At 43.7% G+C, this 7,134-nt stretch overlaps 1 long non-coding RNA gene across 1 annotated transcript; it reads right to left on the reverse strand.

The window, feature by feature from the left end:
* Positions 1 to 3,304: 3,304 nt before the first annotated feature.
* LOC143413943 (uncharacterized) lies at positions 3,305 to 6,242 on the reverse strand. The gene is made up of 3 exons (XR_013094501.1): positions 6,142 to 6,242; positions 4,728 to 4,842; positions 3,305 to 3,732 (listed from the first exon to the last, which is right to left on the reverse strand). It is a non-coding gene; the product is annotated as an uncharacterized LOC143413943 (long non-coding RNA).
* Between the last annotated feature and the right edge of the window lie 892 nt (positions 6,243 to 7,134).

The raw sequence follows: 7,134 nt of genomic DNA on the forward strand, positions 1-7,134 counted from the left end.
CGCCACCGTATATTGTCACCCTCGGACATTTCCAGAGCCTCATGTGAGATTCATACAATGCGTTCAACCGTGGCTTTCCCCCCGGGGATATGCAAGTGCAGCGTCTTGAGGTTTAGTAACAAGATCATTAAAATAATCAAATTATGATAAGAGAAAGTCATTCGTGCTGAAACTAGTTGTTTTGAGTCCATCAGAAGCGATGCTGTTAGTGCGCAGAGCGACGACCGAGGAGAGGGCATCATCAACATTAGCTGACAGCATGGGAAAAAGCCTGCGGTGGGTCTGAGCAATAATAGCATTACCAGCGCTTTCTCACAATAATAACGTCGCAGGAATAAAAGAAAAGTTCCCCTTTTTTTGTAAGTTAAGTGTCCCACTTTTAAGCCTTGGAGCAAAACAATCTTCACTCATCAGATCCTGTCTTAATATCTTGTCAGAGGAGATGTCTGACTGGCTCACCTCCTGTTAGCAGGCTGCTGGTCTCTTTCTGGAGGCAATGCAAAACAAAAGTGTCTCTTCTTAATTCTTCAGCGCGAAAACAGAGAGGGAAAGGAGGCGAGACTCGCGAGTGTCGGCACCTTTATCTCCACTGCAAATATTTGCCTAATGAGAAAAATATTATTCCGCCTTTAATTACAAATGTGCCTTTCCCTTCTGCTTACAAACATCTCCTTTGAGACGTTGTCTTATTACAATTGCTGTTTAATCTGAGACGGAATTAAAGCAGCAGTAATTAGTTTATAGAGGAGTCTAATTGTCTTACTGTGCCTTTAAAAAAAAACATTGCTTCATCTCCTCAGGAACTTTGAAAGTAGGATAGTGTCTCCCCGCTTGCAACCCCGCCACCTTCCCCCAATTCAACTTCTTTACTGCAGCTGTGCAACAAAACTATTAATTTAAACCATTAATCTCTAAGTCATTACCACTTATCAAAAGGGCTGCAAATTAATTATGTTAACTGCTGGAATTTTTCATTAGATCTTTAAATGTGTGCACTTCATCAGTTCTGAGAACTCAGCAATTTGATTACAGTTGATTTCTCTCCATTTAATGAAGCGAGCATTTTGTTTTTTTTCCCGCTGTCCTTTTTTTTTGTCCGTCTCCCTCTTTTTTTTTTCATTAATTGGATTATGATCAATGCGAGCTTTAATGTTATGGAAAACTTAGCCAAAGCCTCTATCTGCTATGACACAGTTTCCCGCCAGAAGATTAGAGAATGCCGTATCTTCGGTCGTCAAATATCAAACTGTCTTTCCTTAACGATGTAAGAGTGAAACGTTGCTAATCACTGCTGACAAACGCACACTGCTGTTCTACAAAGATAATGAGTCTGCCAGAGTCAAGGGGAGAAACAAACAGCCGAAAGAGAGAGCAGAGGAGATGGGGAGAGACGAAATGTGACAGATCAACAAAACACAGATACTACAAGTGCAAGCACAGACTGACAACTCATGTGTACAAAAACACTGAAGGAAATGAAATAAAGGGAGATATGTAAAAGGGTGTGAGGTGTTGGTGGGGGGAGAGACCGTCACATTGTTTCAGGTTAGAGAGTTGACCTAAATGAAGCTGTGAGACAGAGCTGGAGAGACAGAGTCAGAGACATTACTGAGACATGTGTCAACCACCAGGGGATGTAAGGTGTGAAAGAGAGAAACAGAGTGAAGAAGGGTGAGAAAAGGGGGGAAAACTGAGGGAAGAGGAGGGCGAAGCGGGAGCCGTAAGGGATGAAGACCGACTCTGAAATCGTTGGCGAGAAAGAAGACAGCCGAGTGAGCCTCGTCTTTTGTGTCCACTTTTGAGAACTTTTTTGCATCAGTCGAGACCTAAATAGAGGATTTCCCACATGAATCGCTGAATTTAATTACACCTGCTCGTCACTGCTTTGGTTTGGCTGTAAAATCAAACCGCCGATCCACACCAGCTAAGAACTTTAAAGTCCTGATGATCTGTACACGTTTCACATCCCCACAATTCGCACATAGTTGATTTATAGACTTGTGAAATGCACCTGTGTGCTTTAGCCTCCTCCACCCTGGACCCGAAATGTCACCCGGACGCATAAACGCACACAGACACACATGAGCGGACGCATCTACACACATGCACAGGTGCTGCCGGGTGGACCGTGGGGAAGAGGTGAGAGCGCTCTCGCTCCACTGAGTGGAAAACCTGATCTTCTTACCTCAGCAACTTCAGATGGAGCAACTCAGTGGAGAGACATCTGTGTGAGCGCGAGTGTGTGTTGCGCGAAGGGGAGCAAGGGCTGAGGAATAAACAGAGAGATTGAGGAGGAAGTGAGAGATAGGCAGACGGAGCTGGAGACACTGGGCCCTCGGCTGTTGTCATGGCAACACATTAGCGAGCCTTAGGGTAAACAGGTGTCTCCTTTTAACTTAATAAGTCCAGCTAAATGAGCTAATCAGCACTTGTGATATGAGCCGCAGGCCTGAGGAGGAGCTGAAAAACTCCTTGAGCCTCCCCCAACCCAACCTTGTTTCTCACCAGCGCGTCCGGCGGCCAGCCCGTCCGGGGTCAAATGGATTTACACAGCAGCCCGCCATTCAATTGAGTCAGCACTGAAACACCAGCTACTGCTGTTTCTGTGTATGACCACCCATTACTGTCATTAGCATCAGAGAGAGAGAGTACCGGTTTGTGTGGATTATCATTGCTACGCGTGCCCATTATCATAACAGTTACGATAGCTACGCCTTGTTGAATGGATAATCAGCAAGGTATTATGTGCTGGGATAATAGCACCATGTGAAAATGGGAGATGCACTCCCGGCTAACGTGCACAACCGTACCAATTATTACGAGCAGGGTTCATGCTGCATTTCGTTAAAGCTGTATATCAGCGCAGATCTGATTACGATAACAACAGAGTGTCCTGTGATGATGGTTATTAGGACCGTTGCGGCAATGATGAGGGTGTTATTTCAAGGGAGGAACTTACCTTTGTGAGTTCAACAGCTTTGTGTGTATGTCTGTGTGTGTCTTACCCACTGAAAATCATTGTGAATCTGTCACAAGACTAGCATTATCGTTTGAACAAAACACTTTGTCTGAATGGTTGAATTATTTAGTTTAAATAAAGTCCTTCTCCAAGCAAGTTTTCACACTCAGCCACCATCTTAGCAAAACCGTTATTTAATGTTAACAAAGACCAAGCTCCTTACTAAATGGGGGACATGTAGCACTTCACAATCTGGTGAAAACTGCATTAAACATTTGGTAAGTGTAAGGGCCGCAGTTTAGATGATTGAATTGAATTTGATTATATTTGATTTATATAGCGCCAAATCACAACAATGGTCACCTCAAGGTGCTTTATATTGTCAGGTAAAGACCTACAATCTTCCTCCTAGCGTTTTTCCCGCTCGGTTGCAGGGTCCGCTTTTCTGCAAAGTCGTCTCCACTTGGGTCGGTCAAGGGCGTCGGTCAGATCGGCTTCGATCTTCTTCACGTTGTCCTTGATTCGGTCCATCCATCTCCGCTTTGGTCTGCCTCTAGGTCGACGTCCTTGGGGGCTGAGCCGCAGTGCTGTTCTCACCACTGAGTTCTCATCGCTCCGTACCACATGTCCGTACCACCGCAGCCTCGCTTCTTGCATCTTATCTGTGATTGGCGCGATTCCCATCCTCTTTCTAACGTCGGTGTTCATGACGTGGTCCCATCGTGTTAGGCCTAGGCACCATCGCAGCATCCGCATTTCCATCGTGTAAAGACCTACAATAACACAGAGAAAATCCCAACAATCAGGCAACAACCTGTGTGCAAGCATATAGTGACAGTGGGAAGAAAAAACTCCCTTTTAACAGGAAGAAACTTGCAGCAGCACCAGGCTCAGGGAGGGGCGGCCATCTGCCACGGCCAGTTCATGGTGAGGGGAGGGAGACAAGACAAAAGTCCTTTTTTCCCCCGTCCCCTTCTTCCACAGGTGAGACATAGCAAAGAACAAATACTTTCTGTTACTGTGCTTAAGTAGAAAATTCAAGTATCATGTTTTTTTTTTACTTTTATTTCCTACTCCCTAATACTAATATCTCTACTTTCTGCTCTTTATATTTTCAGTCCAGTTTAAGTTTAAGAATTATTATTTCTCATCATATTTCTCAGATATCTAATTTATTTGAATCTAAATGGAGGGAACAACAGCAGATAAATCCTATTGGTGTATCCATCATCAGAGCTTATTGCACAAGAAAAGATGAAAGAGACAAAAATGTAATTTATGCATCTTTTTTGGCACTATACTTTGCGGTTTACATGGTCAGAATGATTCAGAACAGCATTTATGGTGCAGATGTCCATAAATTGTGGTGGCGGTACCTCAGCATCTAGCTGGATTATTGCACCATATTTACAGTACACATCATCTGACCTAAGTGAAGGAAAAGCTTAAGCTTAAAAAAAAAGAAAAAACTGCAGGGGGAAAGAAAAAAAAAAATCAGGAATCTCCAACTTAAACATGACACCCATCTCAGTGGCAGTACAGCCACTGAAACCGTGATCCAACTATTAATACCTCTCAGGAGGAGCTGCAACTCCCGTCAGTTGATCCTCCCCCTCCAGGAAATAACAATTAACCAACTAAACCACACCAGTGCTCAATCTATCACTGAAAGTACAACTTCAACAGTGAACAGTGGCAAAATTGATGTAGTTATATTAAGAGAAAGTACTCAATATGTAACACCTTAAAATCAACACATCCTTCAAACCTCAGAGAACAGTCTTCCTGGGTCGTCCCAGAAACTTCACCATAATAGATGTCCTAAAGGACCTGGACTGGTTTGGCACTTCCTGGGTCTGAACCAGTTGGAGTCCAGGTGCAGTCTGAAGAACAGTTGAAAAACAAATAAATTACTCAAACACAAACATTAAAACAAGCAATTTTAGCAAGACTCTATTTAGCATTTCTTGTTTCTTGTTGATTTGATGCACAGGCATACAGCACAGCTCAGTTAAAACCATTATGTATTGTGCATAGAGGTCTCAGGCCTCCCCATGGCAGTGACTTCTGCACAATAAGACAAAGGTTTAGTATATTAGATATTGGATTTGTGTTAGTTTGCATAGGTATTTGCCTATGCAGAGCCTACACAGAGGGGTATACATCCAGTGTAAACATGTTTGCGTGCAGTTCTCCAGTTGCTTGACGTTGATGACGCAGTACGTAGGTCAAAATCTGATTGGATTAAAAGTGGAACGGTAAAATAAAAAGCAGCAGAGTTCACGTGAACTGGATAAGCAACAAACAGCAACTACAGTGGTCTGCAAAGCTTTCTGTAGAGCTTATATACGCTATTCTAGTTTCTGTCCACTGAGGTTCACTTGGGTCAGAGTGATGGAGATTTTGTAAACCTGTCTGTGATATCTCCAGGTCATGTCCCCAAAAGAGTATAACTGTCATTTATGGTTTAAAGAATTTCCTTGTGTACTTAAGCTAATCATTCACATAATTAATATCTATCTATCTATATCTATCTATATATATACACAACCATCCTAACGCCACCATTTTTTTTGGAATTCTCACATAGATTTCCCACTCAGGAACCTCCAAGCGTCATAACTAAAACCTCATAATTTCTTGTGTTCTCACTTTGCAAAGTCCATAAAATCTGTTTGTGCGTGAGACGCCTGCATCTGTGGGACTTGTAACTATTGTTAGCAGCTGTCATTAGGAGAGACTTTGCCTTAATTATCTCATCACTGTCTGCCTCATGGGATTTTCATATGTCCTGCAAAAGCTAAGAAAGCCAAAGCCATTTCAGTTCTTTATTGGCTTTAATTTTCAACACAAAGGTGCAGACACGTGATGACAAAAATATGATACTGAACAAAAGCGTTTGGCAGGTGAAGTCACAGACTTGCTGTTTTTCAGTTGAATCTGCTGAAACGGGAGGTTCACTCTTCTCATCTCATTTTAAGAGGGCAGCATTTTTGTTGCCTTATATCTTGCCGCCTCTGTGGGCATGTACACATTATTAAGCTGCTCAGGCCTCACACCAGCACCAGGCCTCCACCCCTCTACCCCGCCATCACTCTCCTACCCAGCTCCCCAGAGATAATCACGGTATTACAAATGAAAAGTCAGAGCCATAAATCAGTACTCCTCCACCCCCGGCCCACCTCACAACACCACCGCAGGTTCTCCGCATTCCTCCCCATCTCCCTCACTCTCCTCTCCAGCCTTCATTTAACCTGGGAAATTGCCGGCTTCGCCCGTTTTAGTGTTGCAAAAAAGACACACACACAAAACCAGAGAAAGGAAAGAGGGACGGATTGGGGGCTGGGAGGGCTGAGTAATCCGGGATTTCCACTGTGTGACTTCAGCAGTTGGCCCATGGTATCCATCAAACTCGCATCTGTGTCACACACATCCCTGTGTGTGTGTGTGTGTGTGTGTGTGTGTGTGTGTGTGTGTGTGTGTGTGTGTGTGTGTGTGTGTAAGTGTGAGAGAGTGTGAGTGAGTAAGAGAGAGAGCTTTGCAATCCTGCATGACTCAGATGCAGCTGGTCTGCTGAAGTGGATGTGCAGGGACAGTCGAGGGTGGAAAAATACACAAAAAAATATAAACCAATTTTAGGAATCTAATGTCCTGTGTGGAAATCACACATCAGACTAATATGATTTTAGATTTAGACAAAAGAAGAACAAATGGCACAGATCGGGAGAAATCAGTGCATCATAGATAATAATATACTCTTGTTTTATTCACACCTTTAACAACCCGTGTTGTAAAAAGTGCCAAATGAAGACACCTTTCTTCCCAGCTAGTAGCACTCTAGAACCCAAGTTGATGAAAAACTGATGTAGAACGGTTGAAGGCGTCAGACGTCGCTGGCTACAGATGAAAAGTTACTGCTGTTGTATCAAACAAATGAGGACAGAGGGACTGACATGCAGGCTGATCCAGGTGTCAGGCTGTGCAGTACAGCAGCTAATAGCAAGAGAAAAGGAGAGAACAAGAAAGGCAAGGAAGAATAGATAGCAGGAGAGAGGGATGTCTCCCCCCCTCCCCAGCTTGTCAGTCAGTCACAGAGGGGGAGAACGACAGGCCACAATGGGGCCCTTCAACGGCTGGCTGAAAGTTGTAATTTAGCATGAAGAGCCATCGAGGGG

Source organism: Maylandia zebra, linkage group LG2, assembly GCF_041146795.1.
Source record: "Maylandia zebra isolate NMK-2024a linkage group LG2, Mzebra_GT3a, whole genome shotgun sequence".
Lineage (NCBI taxonomy): Eukaryota > Metazoa > Chordata > Actinopteri > Cichliformes > Cichlidae > Maylandia > Maylandia zebra.